This window comes from Cyrtonyx montezumae, unplaced genomic scaffold (assembly GCF_038088225.1).
Source record: "Cyrtonyx montezumae isolate F1298 unplaced genomic scaffold, pur_monq_1.0 scaffold_10, whole genome shotgun sequence".
Lineage (NCBI taxonomy): Eukaryota > Metazoa > Chordata > Aves > Galliformes > Odontophoridae > Cyrtonyx > Cyrtonyx montezumae.
Genome location: NW_027071826.1, coordinates 8,274,057 through 8,297,568, shown reverse-complemented (window position 1 = coordinate 8,297,568; position 23,512 = coordinate 8,274,057).

Below are 23,512 nucleotides of genomic sequence, written 5' to 3'. Positions count from 1 at the left end.
TCAGAGCTCATCACCAGCAACCTGTACCAGTGCATGCAGTTATTCCTCCCTAGTTGCAAGACTACACTTGCTCTTGTTAAACCTCATCTGTTATTAGAGCTGGCCAAAAGCTTTTCTATATTGAGCTGGATTTTAGTGCCCAAGAATAAAGGAGGATTAACTACACAATGTCTATTCCCCCTGAAATGCTGCTCACTGGAGGTGGCACTGAGGGGCAGCAGCTACCAAGAAAGGTAAGCCACAAAGTCTGCTGATCTTAAGTTGCTCAAGATGACAACACTTGGTGGAACAGCTCTTTGGATGCTTTTATTCTGCATACTGCTCTTGTTAGTAATGTCTTTCAATGGCAACATTGGCATCATTTCCATTGGAGAATGAAGGTCAAGCAGCATTTCTTCTGTAGTGGCTCTTTCTCCATTGCATGGATTTCTGGGACAGATATTAAATATTTTATCACTACGAGAGGCAAAGTGGACAACAAGGTCAGGGAAAAAGGCATGTTCCTTATTTTGTTTTCTTTATATCACTGTTTTTGCAAGTCCTATCTTTGCCATGGTGAAGGCAGGCATTGTGTCAGTCCTTCAATCAGGTTGGCATTTGCCCTAACCTGTATTGACTTAGGAGACCTCTTCATTTCCTCCTGTGACTCTCCTCAGTCTTTCAGCACTGAAATTCAATATACCAGAAAGAGGAATGCAAGAAAGCTTGGAAACCTGAACTAATCAGTTGTTGTCAGGTGGGAGCTTTGTGCAATAGCACGAGCAATCATTTTATTTCTCTCAGTTTTCTGGAAATGCTGTTTAGTTTGAATTCAAAATGCAAGTCAAAAAGATATAAATTGGAACCTGTATTTTAAAAATATTCCCTTTGCTTGCAAGGGGACCCATTTTCTTCCCAAATGTTTCAAAGACCAAACTGAAGCTCCTGCTAGTCTAAGCCCCTGATAGCTATGCACAAAGCTTATTTCTTGTGTATGGTGTTCTGTTTCTGTTGTAGCTATGGCTGCTTCATGTAGATTTTTTAACCCCTTTGTCTTCAAAACAGTAACTTTCCTCAGTAGAACTCCCTTCAAACAAAAGGAGATGCTGCAGCTTTAATGAAAATTTAAAAGTCAATGAGGCACACACAAAAAAGAGACATGACCCAGGATGAGCTCAGTCCAATGAATAAATTCAAACCATTTAGTGGATGCTTGGAAAGATCAGAAGGGCACCTTTGCTTGCAGCATTTTAACAAGGCTCCGTGAATTAGTGAGAGGCCTGAAAAATGAGTGGCAGTGGTGGGAAGTAATTCAGTTGTGATCACTTGAGGGTGATGAATGAGGAAGTGACATAGTCTGTGCAGAGACGAGTCATCTTTTCTGAAACAATTGTACTTAGCTCTCATGGCTGGAGATTTATATTGCAATGGTGGTGATGCTGGTAATTAATGAAACAATCCTGGATTTTGGGGGGAATGTGAGAAATGAGGCTCAAGAAGGAGCAGAGTGAAGACCTAAGATTTTGTCAAAAGGCTGAAATATTCCAAGGTGTTGGATGTTGCTGCATGAATTTGATAAATTTGTCTTTAGCCTGGAGATTGAGCGTGGTTTAAAAGGGCTGAGAAAAAATGGCTTCAAGGCATGTTTTAAGGTAGATGGAGGATGAATTAAGATTAATGAGAGTCTTACAAGTGGGCTGAAACTAGCAGTCCCGATATGAGAACAGTGATGAAAGCCAGCAAGTCCAGCCTTTGAATGTGAATTACTTGCTTTATTCAGTACCCTCTGTGGTTATATCTCTGCCATTTGAGTGCGTGTGCGTATGTGAATGCACGTATATATGACTGACATCCATTTTAAATTAACCATGCACAAAATCTCAGTGACCATTAAGACAAAAGGAAGAACGCATCCTTAAATCCCGAGATGCAAGATAACATTTTTCATTCTCTCATCCCCCAAAGTAAATCAAATGCTGATTGTGTCCTGTTAATAGTTAAATATGTTGCAAGTTAAATAGACCTAACAAGGCAGTTTTCAAATAGGAAACCTGGTAGGAGTTTAATGACATCTTACAGTACACTCATCCTGGTAATATAATCATTAGATTTTGTCAAGTGTAAAAACGAATGACAAAATATTACCCCAGAGCAACTTACTGTATAACTGCAATAGTGAAGCTGCTAAATGGATTCCCTGAATATTTACTTTCTACATTTCTGAAGTCATATTCATTCAACTTCATCTCCTGAAAGGCATGGCTTCTTAGTTTTGTGGGGAATGCAAGATTAAAAAATTCACCTTACCAGAGAACTTTCCAAGTTTGCACTGCAAATTGGTATAGAAATGTTAAAGAGAACAGCCAGAAATAATTGAAACTTCTCTTGAAAACACAGAGGGTTGTGGGTTGTTTTGTTTGTTTTGTTTCGGTGTTTTTAGTAATATTTGTTTTCTGTTTGTTTTTTAAAATAATGCTATTCATAAAAGGAAATGGATTCTGCAGTGGGTACACATACACCCTGGCACCATCCTTAGAATCACATGGATCCAGGCAGAACTTTTTCTGCTTGGAGAAATTTCACAGGACACATCTCATTGCTGAAAGATTGATAAGGCAAAAGCCATTCATCATGAAGATGAAAGTGAAAAAAACCAACAACCATACAATTATATGTAAATATATTCAGATATTTGTGAACACTAAATCATAAGCTCCTGGGGGATGTCAGAGTATGACTCTGCTGTTGTGGTCTGTCTGACGTTTGAAACTGCATAACCCTGTGGACTGTAGTGCTCAGTGGGGATGGATTACTCCAGAAAAGGAAATGGAATGCCACTTGCTGAAGGGCTTGGCAATTGCAGTATCTGAATGCTCCTCCTCTGCCGTCATTTTAAACTGTCTAGAGATTGTCTAGAGAACCTCTGTGGTGTGAACACTTGCATTCTCGCTAAGAGGAACACTTGCATGTACAATCTTAAAAAAAATATGTATATAATCATTACACCACCCTCACCATATCCAATAGTAGAAGCTGACTGAAATCCATAGCTCCTGCAGAAGGAGATGCCTGCCTTATCATTGAATGACTGCTATTCTACATAATTTCTAGGCAAGTGAGTAGCCTTTGAAGGCATCTTACCAAAGATCTCCTATTAATTGCATATGGCACAACTGGAACCAGACATATTTCAAAGTATGAAGGACTTCTTTGTATTATATCACACTCCTTTTTATACCTCTTTTATACTGTAAAAACCTCTAACCGCAATATGTATTACCTTTGATATTTTGTTACACAAACAGCATAATGTAAAGAGGCTTTGACAAAATTAGACAAAATTTGTTGACACTTGACCTACAGACATTTTCTCATTAATGAAAAAATTGTTAAATATTGGTGATCCTGAGGCCAGCTATCTTTTTGCTCAGTGTTTGAATAACCATGTGATTTTGGATTTCACATTTTTAGACAAAGTATGTCTTTGAAGAAAAGCAGTTTTCATTAAATTCTTCCTTGTCTCTTCAAAGCACTGGGAAAACAATTCCTAGAGGAGGAGTGAATGGCTTTTATAGGTAAATAAAAGCAAATCCTGAATTAAAAATTTGATAACATTCTTGCTATTTTCTGTTTGTTTTTTAAATAACAAGTACCACCTTGCCAAGATTTGTGGATCTCTTGCAGAGTTACCCATTCACTTACATATTTCATTAGCACAATCTTCCCTGTATATGTGAGTTTGGTAGATTTTATATTTATATATTATATTATATATATATTTTTTTTCTATTGTTATATGGTGTTTCAGTAATTTTCAAGTGCTGCAATGCAATACTTCATCGATGAAATTCTGCAGTATACAATGTGATTTCTATACAGCTCAGAAGAGAAACCAAAATATCTTCATCCCATCATGTTTATTCTGCCTAATATGTTATCGGGCAAGAAAAGTATGAGAAAAAAAATTAATAACTAATCCTAAAAGAATCTTAAATCCAGGCAAGATTTATGCTAAAGTGTCTTGTTGTCAAAGGTTGGAGAGTAACTCTACAGCCTACCCTGAGCCAATACCAGATAGTAGCTTTTTCCACCCAAGATCAAGCCAGAGAATACATTTTTGCCAGCACATAATTTTTTTCAAGTTATGAGTTTTATCATGCAGCCATGTAATAGGAGGAGTAAATTAATAATGGTATAGGGCCCTCTGAGGCAAGGCCGTGAATCAGAAGAGTTTGAAATTTCCTTTTGTTTTGTGTCTGATTCTTTCATTCACTTATGAAACATGGACCAGCCCCCTGGCTGCCTTCCTGTTTTACCTGGTGAATGTGGGGTTTAGGAGATGGAAAGACTGAATCCCCAAAGAAAGTATTCAAAATGAAAGCATCTGAACGAGGGTGATGTTGGTTTGGCTTAAAGTGGAGGCATTCATGTGCTCTCCTGCAGAGGAGGCATCTAAGGTATCAGCCCTGGGGAGACGGAAAACAGCTTAGTACACCTGAGAGGGGTGGCTAAAGTCTGGGAGAAGCTGGGATACAGAATTATATCATGGAATCATGGAATGACTTAGGTTGGAAGGGACCTTAAAGATCACCGAGCTCCAACCCCTTGTCATGGGCAGGGTTGCCAGACACTGACCAGGCTGCCTAGGATGCCATCCAATCTGGCCTTATTGGAGGTCAGCTGAGTGTTGTTGACCCTCTGGGGCTCACCAACTTGAGTTTTATCTACATCATGGATTTCCCTGTATCATGTAATAGCCACATCTCCCCTGGAGCAGAAGAACAGCAGACCTAAATGATTGCTGCTTGCCTCTTGCTGCCTGTCATCTTGTCCTTAGTCTATGGGTCTTGGTTCCTCTGTAGCTCACCTAGCATAGCTGCTGCTGATGGGTGCCTTCTGCTCTGCACTAAATACCACCAACTTTGTTAAGCCAAGCAGGAGAATAAGAAGGGAGGGATTAACTTCATTAAGTAAAGCCTCTGATAATTTAACTCCTGTAATTAAATACTAATTACGTGATATTCATCTACCATGGGATGTTGAATTCTGTAAGCAGCCTAAAGAGCTGTGTGTGCTCTCCTAGCATCCTTCTTTCTCATTGTGCTGATGAAATGAAGGCACCCTGTTCTTGGAGGAACACACAGAGATGCCCTGCTGTCTCTGTGTAGAAGTAGTACAGAAATGCTGCACTGCTATTGTGGTCCAGTTCTCTGCAAATAGAAGGCTATGCAGAAAGCTTCTTAGAATGCATCTTTTACCCACCACCATCACACAAAACAGAATAGTAAAACCCATGTGTCTTTTTATTTCTGTGTCTTAGTACGCTTGAACACATGAGCAATATCCTACCTAGAAGGAAAAGAAAGTCATTGTGCTGGAGCCTTACTTTCTGCTCATATCATGTTCTTACAAATAAGTATTAAGGTTCAGTAACAGGCAGAAGAATAAAGGTAAACTCTCCAGCTGTGCAAGACAGCATTTTAGTCACCAGATAATTTAGAAAGAACCTCATATGTTAATCTATTAGTTATTCTGCTAATATAAATTTTTAAACTAGCTTTCCTTTAAAAATGAAAACTGAGTGAGACATGCTGTTGTTCATTTTGATATAGATTCTTCTCTAATTTATGAAATTATGCTGTTGTATGTAGAGCCCAACTCAATTAGCTCCCTCAAATGGCTATTTTCCACTTGATCTAAGCTACACTCCGAGGTTATAGCCACAGAGCTCTCTAGCACTATAATAATATGCTTTTTTTGGCATAATTCCTTTTAGATTTGATTACTTTTTCCTTCAGCCATTAACAAATGTTTTTTTCCTAGCTAAATCCTATTTCAAAATCCTATTTCATGTTCTCCAGCTTTTTAAAAATCCTTTTTTTTTATTTTTATTATTATTTTTTTTTCCTCTTTGGTGTTTCTGACACCTCCTAGAGAAGTGCCAATTGAAAGTTTAATTATCATATCCTCTGCTTTCTTATTTCATATGAGAAATAACAATGCTGAGCAAACATAAATCCAACATCAGTCCCTTTAGTACCCTAAGCTCCTTTCACTGACCAGGTTTGACTTCATAGATTATTGTGACTGTGGTGCTTTGTTTAAATCCCTCAAACACTTTTTTGACCTTGTAACAGAATATGCATCTAGGATGAATTTTCTTTTCCTGGTGAAATCACTATAGTAGTCTCTGGCTTTGGTTTTTAGCCCAAATCTGCTACTTGAGTATGTGGACTGGAATGAACTACATCCATAAACACTGAGTAGAAAATCCCTTGGGTACAAGAAAATTCCCAGCTAACAAACCTGGCAGGAACATACACTGCCTCAGCCACCTGCACTTCTGTGCATCTTAGGAGGAAGAGAGTAGAGAAGAACTCAAGACATTTAGCAGATCTCTCTTTTACTTCCTCAGCTGGCACAGAATAGGGATAAATGCATTAGCCACATATTGTACTTAACTCTTTCTGGCCATACCAGTGAGTATTTTCATCTCTCCTTTAAGCTTCTCTTGAAAATGTCTCTTTTTCCTGCTACCTCTGATTAACTTTTTCAATCCTTTTTCACTAACAATACAGTAAAAGTATTTTAATATGTAATCATTAGCTATTCACTCAGTTGAACATACAGCTACAATGAATTTAATGTGCCTGGCCTAATAGCCAATAGCTTCATAATTCTGCAGGCAAATTCTCTTTTCTGGAACTCGTTCAGTTATTCTATAACCTAAACTGGCAACTGGAAGTTAATAGCATAATGGTAATGGTGATGTTGAGTATTTTTTTATACTGTTAAATATACATGCACATGAATTAGGATTGTAGAATCACCAAGGTTGGGAAGGACCTCCAGGATCATCCATTCCAACTGTGCACTTATCACCAGTATTTCCCATTAAACGGTGTCCCTTAGTACACCATATAAACTTTTACTTGGACATCTCCAGGAATGTTGACTCCTCCACCTTCCTGGGAAGCTCATTCCAGCACCTAACCACTCTCTTGGAGAAGCAGCATTTCCTAACATCCAACCTGAATCTCCCCTGGTGCAGCTAGAAGCCATTCCTTCTGGTTTTATTGCTAGTTACATGGGAGAAGAGGTTGAACTCCACCTCACCACAACCTCTCTTCAGGTAGTTGCAGGGAGCCATAAGGTCACCCTAAGCCTTCTCCAGGCTAAACAATCCAAGTTCTCTCAGCCAAACTTCCTAAAGCTTGCGCTCCAGACCCCCCACCAGCTTCAAATTATATGTATTGGAAAGACTGCCATTGTAGCTTGCATTCTGGGCGGGACTTGCATCACTGAGGTTGAGCTTCTTCAAGAAGTTGGTATCTTCTTAAGCGATCTACATTCAGATGGGAGGAAATACCTCCTTGTAATGCCAGTTTCCTTCCATTGCCCTGAAGTCTCATTGTGAGCCAACTGATATTGTAGGGGTGGGAGTAATCCCACAGTTGTGATGGCTGTTGTAGTTGTCTCTGGATGAACAATTTCACAATAATTTCCAGATGATTCACTTCCTAGATTGTAAATGCCTGATTGTGACTCTTTCCAAAGGCTTCTTAAGATAACTCTAACAAAAGGCTGGAGGTTTGAATTCAAATCCAGGTTTAGAAATTTGCCTTACAAATGCTTGAACATTCAAACCAAGCAACAGAAAGGTAAGATGGAGTCTTAGAGAAGCCCTGTGAAATAACTGTAAATAAGTTATTTTGCCAGTTCTCTTGAAAACCCACATAAAACTGTGGTTCAAACACAAATCCCAGGTAATTATATGAATTTCAACATCTGCATGAAAAAGGGATATTATAATCCCGTTTTTTGCTATTTTTTCTTCCTAGGCCCTCAGCACACAAAGCTCTCTGCCTCTGAAGCTGGGATGAAGAGATGAAGCCCTGAATCCCCTGTGGTCCTCGTTTTGCACAGTACCGTACTGCTTTTCTATTTCTGTGATTTGCATTCCCCCGTGAAGCCACCAAATGAATAAACATTAAAGATGGAGACTGAAAGAGCAATATTCTTGCTTAAGAAGCTCTCTCTTTCAAAAATCATTGAGATAATATCCTTGTAAAGCTATTTCCAACTGTTGTCTCTCCTGATTTGGCTCCCTGGGAGTTGAAAGTATTGAGGAGATTACTGACAGATTTAACAACGGAGAGGTTCGTCTTATTTCAATCTAGTACTGTTAATGTCCTCTAATGCTTTGTCTATGCTGTGAAAGCAGACAAGAGGCCATCTCAGTGCCTTTATTTGGTCAGGTGAAACACTGGGTAACTGCGACTTTCTGGATTATTTTAGAGAGGACAGTCATGCAGCTGACAGAAAGTCAACAATACCATGGAAAAGTGTCTCATCTCTAGCTGGTTTGCCACCACTTTCTGCTAGCCAGCAGGGAGCAGCCTGAGCTCACCTCACAAGTGAGAACCAGAGCCCTTATCCTGCTTAGTCCTTCTGGAAGAGCTGAGACATGCTCCTATCATTCCAGCTGCACAGGGCCAACTCACTGGCTACTTAGAGCTCCAGCTTCACAAGCCATTATCAAAATAACAGTCCTTACAGGATCATTTCTAAACGACTAGTGAAAATAGATTAGGTATATTCAGTTCAGGCAAAAAGCATTTTTTGATAGGTTTGGGGCAAACAATCTGTTCCTTTGATACATCTTACTACTGAGTTTCAAAGAAATCAAATTGATGAAGCTGTGAAGAAAGTGATTTGTTAAAAATTAAGCCTTTTTCCTTGGAGATTCAAGTTGAAAGAACATCTCTCTGGACTGTGCCTAATCAGAACCTTTGAACACTATCAGGCATGCTGCATTAGGGTTGCCAGCTTTCCAAAACAAATTACTTACTGTAATCCCTTGCCTGATGTATTCTGTAAAAGACAATAGTTCAGCTCGACAACACTGTCATTGCACGAGATTTATAGTGTGCAGCTGAGCAAATCTCAATTTATACTTGATATCACAAAGTGGCCATGGTCCCCACTTCAAGACAAAAAGTATTAGTACTATCAAACTTACTTAACATAACTAGCCAGGTTCTCAGTGCCTCTGCTCCAGCACTGTTTGAACAGAGTTGTACTGATTTAGACTCTTGATGTAATAAACATTCCCTTCCTCCCCAGGGTCTAGAACTTTAAAAATAATTGTTATCACTAGGAACTGTAAACAGACTAGGCAGCAGTGAAAAGGGTAAATCAGTCCTCTCTTCATTCACACACACTGCAGTTGATTACATTTATTAAGTTGTAGTTGTGAGAGTCTTTAACAGGGGGAAAACAGCATAGTCCCTTTGAGAGAAATGTGGCAGTTCCATCCTTTCACTTCAGTTTCTGGTGTGCATCTCTGTGTATTTAAGCTCATTCCTTACACAGTTACTTTCTTTATGTAATGAACTTGGTCTTGTTTAATTCATTCTGTGACCAGTCACTTGGATCGTCACAAAGGCTTCATAATGTCATTAAAACATTCAATTGAATCATAAAATAATTCAGAATTAAATGAAGCACAGTAACTTGAATTATTCTGTAACTTTCAACTGTGCAAATGTTGTAAAGGGACTGTGTATTTGATGGTAATTGGAATAGAGTAAGTCAACTTCTAACAAAAAAATTGCAGTTTGTGTTATCATATTTTATATACAAAGTGTCAGTGATGCCATATATCTTACAGAATGAGAAAGGAATGATTCCTGTGGTATGAATTTTGGCAAGCAAAGATCCAGCTAGGTAACCATGTTGTGAACCAAACTGAGGTGAAGGACCTTGTTGGAAAGCAGAATATCCAAACACAAAAACAGGGATTCAGCTCTGCCAAAATGCAGACATCTCACAAAAGTGGACTGGTAGCTCTGGTGGTACCAAGGGATCTTGAGGTCTTGGGATGCTTCTTGGCCTTTTGAGGCCTTCCTCCTCTGAGAAGGTTGAACAGAAATGTGTTTAAGCACTAGAGTTATCCCAAGTACTGGGGTATGATTCCTCCCATGCTTGAAGCACTGCTCCTGCTCATGGATCAGAATATTTTCTAGAGCTTGGAAGGTGAATCCCACCTCTGAGAGTGCTTTGTTCAGACAGAAGGAAAACTTTCTTTCCCTTTTTGAAGGGGGATTTAAGTGAACTCAGACTACAGTCCTCAATGCCACTCTCAGAAGAGAAATCTCAGAAAACTCTATTTGCTGGTTGCTATACACACAAAGAAATTACTTTAAGATTTATTGATTTGGGTATCATAGAATCATAGAACCATAGAATCATAGGGGTTGGAAGGGACCTCAAGAGATCATCGAGTCCAACACCCAACAGTGTATCAACAGTGTATCGACAGTGCTATCTAATCTTCTTACCTCATCTAGTTCTTCTTTCCTGGTTTCCTTTTCCTTCTCTCTCCAAAAGAAACATCATCTTCGAGGAAGAAAGTCTTCATTTGCAAGGTTAATGACAAAAATATAAACAGTCATGTTTTCTTTCCAAACTTCATTTTGAAGTCAAATATGGTTATAGAAATGAATTTGAATGTTAGAGGAGATAACAATGAAAACTTTTAAAAGGTTTATGAAGGAATGTTTTTAGGATGGAAGACAGAATACTTTTCGCAGAAAAATATTTTACATGTCAGCCAAATCCTTTTGGATCCCTGAAGACCTTTACATTCAGTAGGATTAGCAAAATTTCTGGAACTAATAATACTAGAGAACATTACCCTTGCAACCGTGTCATCTTTTGTTCATGTTCACTTATGAATCACTGCAGTTTTCAATACTTTGTCTGCTAAACACACAATGACCTGATCAGCTCTGTATCTTCCATGTAAATACTTCTACTGCAAACTCTCTGACTTTGTATTTTCTGCTTGACATCATAGTAAATGAGTGGTTCATTTGCCTTGAAGTGAGATGCCCTCTGCAATGCTTCCATACCTCTGAATTTAGCAATAGGAATATTGTTTCAGGTGAAATTTACCAAAAATCTTGCTTTTGGCCTCATTTGACTACAGTAAAAATCAAAGAAGCTTTGCTACTAATATCACACAAACAAAATAACCAAAATCTTGCGCTTCTAAAAATGACAGTCTCTGAAGCATATCTTTGTTTTGCACAGTATGTTTTGAGCTAAATATTCTTACACCACTTTAAGGGAGAAAATCTTTATTCTCTCTTTCCTTGGAAGGAATTACATTGTATTTATAATAACATTTGCTGTCATGATAAGTTTATTGAGACAATGAGTCTTTTCAGTCTTTGTGCTGGTCTCTAAAGCAGTGATGTTTTCCTTTCCTTTAAAATTTAAAATATATAGCTAGCCTGGATATTGAAATGACAATTCTGTTCTCTGCATGCAGATATGTATTTTTCACCCATGATGCTTGCTCTTTGGAAGTGAAAGAAGCAGATTATAATTATGGCAAACTGTGCTAGTACACTTTTTCTGTTGTCTTCTCTTACAATAAAGGAACTGTCCTTTCCATGGGAAGGTTTTTGGAAATCAGACAGATCATTGTTGCAAGTCAGCAGATGCTGATGTGGGCAATAAAATAATTCAGGGCAAAGCCCAGGTGAAGGGGTAGTGCCCTGTGGTCCTGCTGAGGTAAGATGGAGGCCATGTGTATACAGTGTGTTGAAGGAGGAACTCAAGAATTTCCAGGTTTGAGCACATATGCTGAAGGCAATTCTAGCACTTTCATGTCCTTTTGACCCTTCTTGCACCTTTTCCCCTCAGATATCAGTGCTTCCATTCCTTTTGGTACTGCTGTAGACATTAAAATCACTTCTGATGTCACTGTTCCCATTGTTGAGAACCAAAGTTTAAAGGGTGGAGTGATGGGAGACAATTGGCATAAATCTGATGCTCTAAACAGATAAATTTGACAGTTTGTATTTACTTCTTTAATACATGAGATAATAAATCTCAATAATAAATTATTCCTCAAAAAAAAAAAAAAAAAAAAAAAACCCACCCCAAAACCAAAACACTGGGATGGCTATCAGTATTTATTCATGCTCCATAAGCGCACAAAACTCTTGCATATTGGAAAAGGCAGTAGTATCTAAATTGATGGCTGCCTATTCAAGGCATCTCATTTATTATAGTAGATGTGATGTAGACAAATAAAAGAATGACCCTAAGGAGGCTGCTATGTGAAGAAGAATAGGAGTATAATTAGGTCAGATAAAATGTCTGGATCTCATTAATCCTGAAGAGCTAAGAGAGCTTTCAGTTGCAGTTCAGCAAAGGCAGTGAAGCATGATGAAGAAGCCCATACTGACACCACTGTTAACTGGTAACCCAAACCTACAGAAATCTCCATCTCTTCTTTGTAAATGGACAAGAAAAGCACAAGGATAGTTGGTAGTACACCTGCAAGGAGGTGCTCTATTTACTGCATAAATATGGGCTTGAGTCAGTAAGGTGTCCCTGCCCAAATACTCTACAATGTATTCTATCAGTGTGAAGAAATACAAATTCTAGAAATAAGTGAAAATGCCACTCTAAAACCAGCAGAGCCAAAAACAACAGTGGAATCCTAATAACAACATTTATATTGAGCTGGAATAGCAACATTCAAAACTAGTTATAGTTATCTCCCTTTCCTCCTACAAACATTAACATTTCACTTCATTTAACAAGTATCAGTTTGTGGGATTTCTTCTTTTGACTGTTTTACATTTTGCAAGTGTTATCAAGTTACTTGCCTAACACCTCACCTATGTATTCATTCTCTCACATGTAGCCATTTTCAATATGTAATACAGCTGATTTCTATCTGTCAGAATAACCTTTTCTATTATGGTGGCTTGTTACCTCCCTATAGATCCCATGTATCACTTTTTCTTGATTATGCAAACTTAAGTCTTATTTTTTTCTGATAGGGCTTACACTTTTTTATCAGGATCTCCACTTTGCTTCTTGTTTTCAACACGGTGACCCATTAAAACCTTTAGATTCTTTACAGCTATGCTATGATCTAGCCAGCCATTCTCCATTTTTTAATTTTCCATCCTAAATACAGCATCTGTATTGTATTTAATCTTATTGATTTCAGGTCATTTATCCAATTTATTGTGATCATTTTGAAGTTTAATCCTGTCTTCAAAAATTCTCATGAGCTTTCCAGTAAGATGTCATCCACAAATTTTATGTGTAATCTCCATTTTGTGATCCAAGTCATTTATAAAAATACTGAATAACAATGGGCAGAGGACAGGCTCCTGTGGGGCCTACATGATATGACCTTCCAGCTTGACAGCAGGCTATTGATAACTACTCTTTGCATAAGGTTTTTCAGGCATCTGTGTATCAGCTTTGTAGTGATTTTGTCTAGATGATAATCCTTCATATGTCTGACTCTTTCCAACCCTCCACAGAAGCTCATTGTATTTTATCTACTTCACTGCAACAATTCTATCTCTAATTACCTGATCTATTGAGACTGCCTTTTCTTGTCAATGCCTCTTTCTAAGCAGGTAAAAATGGCTTTTCTTTATTTACACTTTCTTATACTCTGGGTTTTTTTTTTTTGGACTTGATCACTGCTGATTTTCATTTTTCTTCTCCTTTAGCATCAGCAGCAGGAGGAGATCTGGTTTCTGCTTTGCCTCTGGAGATCTACATGTTCTTCTATCTTTACTTTTTTTCACTGTTCATGTCCCATTATCTTCCTCCTCTTTCTAATGCCACGTATACACCTTTCAAAAAATGGTGTAATTCCCAAGTTCAATTAATAAATTGCCAGAACAATAAAGCTGTTTCACTGGTGATAAGCCACAGTGTGGAAGAACAAAACAAAAACTCAACTAATACCCAACATATATTTAAGTATGTTCAAGTATAAAACAGTACCATTGATCTGCTTAATCTCCATGTTATTAGTAACCTATATATTTATGCAGCCTTTGGTCCCATTAGAATAGTTGAAGTATGAAATACAGTTCTCCACAGCAGAAAGTTTCTAGGAGTCAAATGCTGAATGCTGTGCACATCTGCTTTCACCCAACCATCTCAGGAGGTATTTCCCAACCCCTCTCTAAGAAAGCACAAGCTACTCTTCTCTGTGAAATTGTCCGGGTCATCCTTCATGAAACACTCAGAAGTGCCCATTCACTTTCACCTTATTGGACTGTCTTGCCAAAAGCATGTTGCATGGATTTTGTAAAATCCAGGTTGCCATCTGCCAGGTGTGGCTGTTAAGTGCTCCATAGAGCAGAATGTGTTGCCGAAGTGGAAAGATGTAAGCAACAGAAGAACTGCACTGATTCACAGCAGCTGGGTATCCATCCTTGAATCCTAAATGAACCTTTTAGTGATTACCCGAGGTCTGGCTCACATTCAGTTGCAGCAATGGACAACATATGTGTGTGACACAGGGATTCGTACTGCTGTGCTGCTACTGCTCCATCCGCAGCTGCAGATCACAGGGAGAAGCTGTGTGGTCACCAAATGTCTCCAGTCATTGCCTCTTGTTACTAGGATCCATGATTTGCAGTGTTGGATGGAGGTGCTATATACTAGAACAGATTCCTTGACGCATTCATGCTCACAAAACACAAACTCATAAAATGTAAGCACAATTAACGTGTGTGTGTCTGCGTGTTTTGAGTGAGTCTGGGAGCACTCATAGGTTCTGGTCTGGATTGGCTTCCTGGTTCAGGGCACATTTATAAAAAGGATTTCAGCTACCCATTCAGTGCCAAATGTAGCAGATGGTGGTAGGATAGTAAATTACGTTAAGGAATACTTGAACAGTTTCTTTCCCACTTCTGCAGTAGAAAAACAAACAATAAAGTCACTTAGGGTAATGGCAGATGCAGTTTTGTGCATGTCTACCACCCTGATAGTTTTATAGAATTATCTCAGAGAATAAAAAAGCAGGTTTAATATCTATGGAAATGATCTGAATAATCCTGGAGCGATCATCATTTCTAATTTAGAAGTTTATGTTCCTCTGTTGCTAAGATTTGAATTTGTGTTTCCAGTTCCAAGTATTTATTTACTCATATTCCACATATTTTTTTCCTTACAAATTTCCTTATTTACAAAAATGTTTCTGTAAAAACTTCCTAGCCAAGAATCAATAAGTCACACCCTGAGTGTTACCTGGTTGTTAGAATGTATTGAATCATATCTTGTTTAAAGTAGTATTTAAACTATCTTCTTCATAGTTTGCTTTCCAGCTCTGCCTCTTTTGTTTGCACACCTTTGAAAGACCTGTCCACTACCTGGCATTGTAGGACCATGGAACAGTTTGGTTGGAAGGGACTTCAGTCCCATATCCTGCTTGCAGCAGAGTCACATTGCTGAGGGTTTTGTGAAACTGGGTCTTGAAAACTCACAGGGACTGAGGTAGCCCAACCCTATTCTGATTATACTATCAATTGCAAATCTCTGGTGTGAATTCAACTCTATATTTAACATAAATCTATATTATCTGACCAGCACGGTGGCCTTCTCTGTTGTTCTTTTTTTTTTTTTTTCTGTAGCTTTTATTGTGCATGAAAACGTGGCTGAGTGAATAGATATGCAAATGCTTGAATATCCCTCAAGTGGTTCTTTGCTCAGAAGAATACCTATAGATTTGGAATTTATTTTCTGTTCTGCCAAGGCAAGATACAAATTAGTCTCCATTTTAGTGGAACTGCATATCTCATTCCATTAACCAAAATATTAATGGCTCTGCAGGCAACTTGATGAAAGTAACTTGACAAAAAAGAGCCTTAAATGCAAAAATGATAGTTATCAGCATCAAGTAAAAACAAACAAATAAATAGATAAAAAGCAAGAACAGTTTTGTACAACAAAGTGCACAAGAAAACATATAAATGAAAAAGGTCAAACCGTAAGAGCATATATTATTCATATCATGATTTAGCTAAATAAGAAAAATGAATCTCCTTTGTTTGTTTATTCACAGAATGATACACAAACTGTCTGGACATTTCAGTTCCAACTTCTACCATTCTGCTCTCATTTATATTACATTTGGGACCATAAAAAACAAGGTGGTATATAGCTGAAGCACCACCTCTTTTTTTGTATGCCCGAGGATCTATGTCTAAGGGTTAGGTATCCATCATTTGACCTGTGAGTATGTTACCCTGTTATAAGAGGGGTTTGTTCCTTCTGCAACTATAAATCACTGATGCGTGGTGGAATGATCATCCACATGATCTAGGTGCGTGCCGTTGTTGTCCTTGATATAAATGGATCAGCTTGCAGCTGGTAATCATTCAAACAAAGCGTTTTTCAGGTATTCAGTAAATGCCCATAAAAAGCTCAGAACTGGATCGTCCCCATTGGGAAATCTTGTCCTCCTTTAGCACATTGTCTTCAGAAAAAGGAAATAAACAGACTTTTATAGAGCAGATTTTAACGTATTAAGAAAGATGCTGAATTTCTCAGAGATTTCAAATGGATGCTTTTGATTTAAGCAAGAACAGGGTCATCAAACATGACTTAAGAGAAAGATCATCACACCAGAAACTCTTAACAGCAGCCTACAAGTGATCCTTCCCCTGGGCAGTGAATGATTTAGACTGGCACAGTGCTGGTCACCTGAAGAATGGAGGTGGGATGAGGGAGAGATTTCTTTCTTGGGCACTGGTGTTGAAAGCTGCAGTTACTGCTTGGATGAAAAAGGGTCACTGGAAATTTTTTCAGTGAGTTAAGTGTTGCAAAATACTGAGAAAACAAGCCAGAGAAAGAAAGGAGGGACATTTCCCTGAGATTTCTAGCTGTTTTAATGCTCACTCTGGAATTTGAGTCCTGTCTGGAGATTAAGTAGTTAATCATGATCAAGGCTGTCCAACATCCGCTGCTTTTTCCCTTACTAATAACAATGCTTAATATGTTCCTGTCTTGCCTAGAGCTTCTCCAAACCAGTTCAAAAGAGTCATCACCTTTTGTTTTCTAAGTGGAGTGCTGAAATGCTTAGTTTTGGAGCTGAGTGCCCTGAGAGGGGCCCAGTTTGGAAAGATGACAGTGGGGGCTGGGAGGTGTAAGTGCGGCTCACCTCAGGTGCAGAGGTGCCTTGTTGCTGCTACACCACTGCTTTGTGATCCCATCCTGAATTTCTCTCTGCCCAAGCTTCTTGTGTTGCTACCATGAAAAGCAGTATGTGTGAGTGCAAAGCCAAAATGTTTTCCTTTTTCTTTCTGTTATGGAAAATATGTTTTTCCCCCTGAGAGGACATGCCCTTTCCAAAGATTGGTTTACTGGCATACCACTGAAAGAGGTAAAATAAAGGTGAAAAGGTGCTGAGGGAATTGGCCACAGGTCTTAGGAAGACTCACATGTGCTATAATTGATGCCAGACTCAGCTGGTTGCCAGAGATTATAATTGCCAGCTCAAGGTTTGATGATTTCACATCTCATGATTCTCTCTTCCCAGAGGGGTACAGGTGGGGAGGGTGAGGCTGATTTCATTTTTCTGCTACCTGATGAGTCCCTGATGCAACAGGAATTTCCCGGTGACCCATGCTTGGTTTCATGAAGCAAAGGGTATTGGACGATGGCAGTGAATGCTCTACTGAGTCAAATTATTTCCAGGAATAATCCTTTTCTATATAGGTAAGAGTTACTCTTATAACCTGTGTCTCATTTTCATCTGTGATAAACTACTTTGCCCTCAGAAGTATGTTTTCTTAATGTATACTTGTTTCCTTTAAGTTATTTTGATTTAGATGAACGTTAACATCCCTGGCTAGGAGGTTTCCATCTTGCTGCCATGAATAATGAGCACCCCTAATTGCATTTAATTCTGTATGTTCCTTCTCCTTTTTAAGATCTCTACCTGGCTCAACATCAAGGCTCCTCACTTTCAAGAGCTTTGTGTTTATTTCAGAATGGTGTATTAATGCTCTCAGGAGAAAACAAACCTAAAAGTACCTACACTAACCTAATATGGGTTTTATATTTTTTTAATCTATTTTTAGATTTTTTTGCAATGACCAGTATATGTAATAAATAAAGCTGACAGCCAGTGCTCTGTCTGGAAGGGAGTATTGACAATTCTGACCTTACAGTAAGTCTGAGAATATTAAAATACCATTTTCTGGTAAACCAGTCATTTAGCTGCTCGGGGAAAGATAGGGCATTACTTTCTGAGCAGCTGTTCCTGCTCTTAAGGCATCTGGTTGAAAACCATGAAAACACATCAAGATTTCAACATACATGAGAAACTATTAAAGCTTTCAGCTACTAAACCTACAGAAGAAGAAAAGCCTATGAAGATCTCATAGGCTGTGGTAGAGTTTAGAACTAAGTCATTACTTAATCTCAATTGAGTTTCCTTAGAAAAAGGAATCCCCTCAAACCAACAAAAGACACCACAGTAGCACACTTTCCTTCACTCATTTGAAAAGGTAACTATGGGGACATTGGAGAAATATTAGATAATATCATTTTTATAGCACAGGACCTAATATGTCCTTGAAGACTATTTGTATGGAGGTGAGGGGATGTCCAGAGGCCTTCCCTGTGGGCTCCTTCCAAATTGGGTTATTTTGTGCTTTCATGCCTCCACAGAAGTTCACCAAATGCATTGCAGACCATTAGTGGTCAGTCCCTCTGTTAGAGGGAAGCCCTGGCTCATCCCACTGAGTCATAACTCCAGCTCACCCCATGATTTGGTGGCCAGTACTATGACAGTGAAGCTGCTAGATTTGGGACAAGCTGTAGAGTTTTCTTTTGTTTGTATTTGCTCAAGGAGGGGCTTGCTCCCCTTCCACATCATGAGATAACACTTTATCTGGTTCTTCTAATACATATTTTATGATCTAGCTACCGTGTTTTAATTGTCTGAGCAACTCAAGCAGGTGGCCTGGTGGCTTTATAAATGCCATTATGGTGACTAAAAGCTGTATTGCACTTGGCACCATTTTCCACAGTTTCCTCAGGGGCCTGGGGTTGATGTGCGCTGGTGGCAGAGCCAACCTGTGCAGTCGACCTGTCCACTTTTTGCAGCTTGGCAGCCAAAAAACACCTCATTCTCTGCAAATCTGGTTTTACTACATGGGGACAAACTTGATATTAGATTTTAAATTAAAAAGCAGCAAAATCTACCCAAACTAAGCCCGAAATGTGTTCCAGATTGGACTGACAAGGACTGCATAATAATAGCAGGGATGCAAACTGGAAAGAAACTGAAAATTAAGCTCAGGATGGATGATTTTATGCTAAATATGATTTGGGGCTATATGGTGTGTATTAAACTGAGATTCACTCAAGCTATTGCTGTCACTGGAATGGAAAAATAAATCATACCATGTCTGGAACTGTTGCTTCAGCAATAACACACAAGTTTCAGTGATGTTGTACTCCTCTTTCAGTATCTTGTTATTGCTACGTTATTCAGAGCTTGCAGATATTCATCACATTAATCTATTTGCTGATTCAGCAGTCTATAGAAAGTGTACATAAAATTAAGCATGTTTACATCCCACTAAGGTAACGTAATTAGTTTCATGATTATTTCAGTGTTTGTGTTCTCTATATAGATTTGTTTCTCTTTCGTAACGGGATACATAGCTAAGGTCTTCAGTGTGTGCTTAGTGAGAACTCTGTAGGGAGCCATCTGCAATCCCAGTTTTTGCTTCATTTCCAAGTGCTTTAGTTTCTCATCTTTCTGCAGGAGAAGAAATAATAATTCTGTAGACTAATCAAGATATGTTTTGGAATTGAGCTTAATTTTCTTGGAAAAAAATCAAAATATTCCAAAATAAATTAACCCAAATTCCAAATTTATCTGATGAAACTACACTTTCTGTGAAATATATGAATCCAGACCTAGACATTGTAAGAGGCTGTATGGGAACCTGTTTTGGTTCACAAGCATAGAGGTCCAGATTCAGCTTTTGTGAAATTTGGCATTCTATTGAATTCAAGAAAGCTATGACATTTTAAACAGTCAACTAAAATCTTACTTCACTTCCTCTAGAGAATTGTGGGTGGTAACTGGACACTCCCATATGACCAATGAGAGTCATAACACTTTATTGCTCTGTAAACTGAAGTGAGCACTACTTTTCCCATCTTTAACCAGATTTCCACAGGCTATAAGTCATAAAAGACAAAGATTAAAAACAAATGAGTGTAGGAAGAAACAACAGCAGGGGCAAGGGGAAGCCCCAAAATGGGGAAGAACAAACAAACAACAAAAAAAAGTCAAAATTTGATGGATCTTATCAGAATGGAATAGGCACAAATCATTAGTGTCTGTGAGATATATGTGTCATGCTGCAGACATGAATCATGATGGAGTTTGAACACCCTATTTGCATTAGAATGCAAACTAAATTTTTCCTCCTCCTGGACTGGTACATACTGCTGCACAGACATGATTAGGTTATTGGAGCCCAGCAGAAGTGGTCCATGTAAGAGCTTCCAGGCATGAAGTATTAAGAAAAAAAAATACATAGCATGATGCTGTTTCTATAGGCAAAGCTGCTTTTCTGTGCTACCCCTTCTGAACTGCCTTGTTTAACTGGTGACTCAAGCTCTGATGAAATAAGCAGCCTTCTTGTCGTTCCAAAGTGCAACGCTTATTGTAAGCAAAAATGGCTCAGCAGTGTCTGTAGTTTCACCACCTGTGAGAATGGAAAGGGAAGCATGCAATACAGCCGTAACTACTCCACAAACAAATGGTGATAATACAATGATGCTACTCCAAAGCCTTCTCCAGCAGACTCTTTCACCTCTGGCGTTCATGTAGGGATTTGTTTAATCTTTTGTTGATAACGTAGCAGCAAACAAAACTATTATCATAATAATAACATGATTACACACCTAATCAATCTTTAGACTTACTGTCCAACTAACCTTTCCTACTAAGCAAGTGAGAATTTGCGTACATTAACTTACATGAAGCTTGCTTGCTTGCTTTGCACTAATATTTCATTGCTAATTAGCAGCATTTCCCCCCTGCAGAAACTCATTTAATAAAACATTGAATTTTTAATGTTTTTGACTGGGGGAGGTGTAAGCCTTGTGCAAGCCTAAGGATTAATACTTGCCTTTATTTTGCCCTTGCTGAAGCGCATTATTAGTGTTACGATCACCCTTGTCCTCTCAAACCATTCAGAATCATATAAAAGCACTTCTATTGCTCTCTGAGACCTAGTTTTTATACTTAGCACTGCTATTTTAGAGCCAAGATGTATAAATTTAATAAAGAGATGTTATTCTCAGTGATTCATGTATGATAACAGAGGTGCCAACTTCTGTAAATCTGTCTAAGATAATGTTTGGAATCATTACTGAATTGTAGAGGTTTCATACACAGACATAAATGAACTTACAAAGTTCCTTATTTGTACTCTACAAAAATTTGAAGCCTTAATGAGTGTGATTTGTGGGCTGAGCTCATAGTTTGGAAGGTCTTTTTGTGGCTTGACTGGTGACGTGCTGATACAAATTATACAACTTTGACAGGATAAGGCAGGAGTAATTTTAATATAGGACAGAGGATGCTTCACTAGTCATAACTTTCGTTGCTCATTCCTGAGCTCAAGTCTTGGCCAGACTGGTAGCAGCAGAAGATGAAAATTGAACAGTTGTACCCCAAAGGCTTCTGCATTCCTTCTGTCTGAAAGGCCTTGTACTTGCATGTGTAGGCAAAGATGCATTCAGATGCCAGTAGGCACATGTGCATGCAATGACCTATTCTGTGCACTCTCTTGTGGGTTTTTATACATTAACCAATCTTCCCTTCTTAGAACTTCCAAGCTGAGTGGTCAGTGGTCAGCAGCAAATATCAAACTAGGTCAAAATATAGCCAAGGAACTGTTGTGTCCTGAGGAAGAGCACTCCCAAAACGAATGGCTGCTTCACAAGATGCTCCCTAATGAGAACTTCATAAAACCAAACTGGAAGGGACTGCTTTGGTCAGCTAGTTCATAACTTTGCTTTTAGAAGAAACCATAGAATAAACATAAAAAGCCAATAGAACTGTAATCCATCCTTTCCTTACAGAGACGTTATTACAAAAGCAAACAACAGATTTAGGAGAACCATGACAATGCTTTGAGCTGTTCCAGATGTGAGAAATTCATTGCAATGTATCAACTGTGTTCCAAGTCTCCCAAACCTTCTGGATCTGCATCTTCATATTAGAATTCACTAATTAGCGCCAGGAAGTGTGAGAAGCAGGAGGTGCAAGGGGATGTTTCATGTTGTGTTGGCTTGTTGCATAGCATGATAGAAAACACTAGGAAAAAGCTGGGGATGAAATACCCTCTCAAAATTAATTTCTAATGAGAATTGGACTTGAGACCATGCAGCTCACTAAATCACAGTGCCTCTCTCTCTCAAGCTGAAAGATAAGCTTTCATAGAGAGAGCAACCACATGTACCCATGGTTTTCCAGGCTGAGAGTGGGCTTTTTGGTGCATAAATTACTTCTCTTGATGCCTTGGAATGTACACATTAGCTTTGCAAAATAAAATGTTCTTTCCCCTATGTGTGTATAGGAGTGCAGACAGAGTATCCCGATATTTTATTGTCCATTGCCGTAGGGAATAAGGAGTGGGATCCTTAATTGTCACAGTACTGCATTTTCAGAGGTCCTGACGCACTAGAGTAAAGCTTTGATGAATATCACTCTGATTCAAACTTGAAAATGTTTGTAGTTGCTTGATCTTCTCAGCTCTCTTGATGAATGAATACGTTAAGAAGAGTACAAATGAATGGGTCTGGGAAGTCAGTGTGAGGAAACAGAAAATAGAGGATGCATGGAATTTCATGGTTTATTTTCTTCCATGTGGAAATAGGAAATTCCTGGACTTCAGACCTTTCCCTCATCTCTTCCTGACATTCTTGGCCTCCATAGAAACAAAAAACTTGATACAAGCTGAGATTCCACCTAAATTAGATATCTATAATGTGACCCTTTCTGCTTTCTTTCCTTGGCCTCCATTCCATCCCTGTGCTGGCTTTGGCTCCTGTGACAATACAAGTCAGTTCTATTCATCCAGCTGACAGAAAAATCAACATAGCAAATAGTTGAAACTCTGCTTCATTTTTTTTTCCCTGGAAGTAGTTTGAATCCTTCCTGTGTTAGTGGGTGTGGAGAGTCTTTATTAAAATGGCTTGGACATGAATCTGGATCTGATGTTGATGAGGGAGGCTTAGGGACTCAGCGTGCTGACCTTCATAAAAACTATTTAAGAATATGCTCAACAATTTTGTAGAAGACTGAGTATCTTCTATAGTATTATCAAGTGCATTAAAACCTCTCTACAGTGTCTGAAGAGGTAATTTTCTATTGTCTGCTAGAAGCCTTTGAAGTAGGACAAAAGGAGTGCTTTGCACTTACGTTATTGGCTGAGGTTCATCCTGAAAACACAGAGAAGTACCACCTAGGGCTCTGACAAACACACATCTTTGAAGCACTCTGGTATTGAAGCAGCCCCTATGGTTGCTCTGTGCAACTTCTTATTGTGTTTGTTTTACATCGTGCTTCAGAAGGAGATTCAACAAGTTTCTCTCTTTTTTCTCTGTCTGTGGTTTTCTTTTTTTTTTTTTTTTTTGTTGGGAATAAGGATGA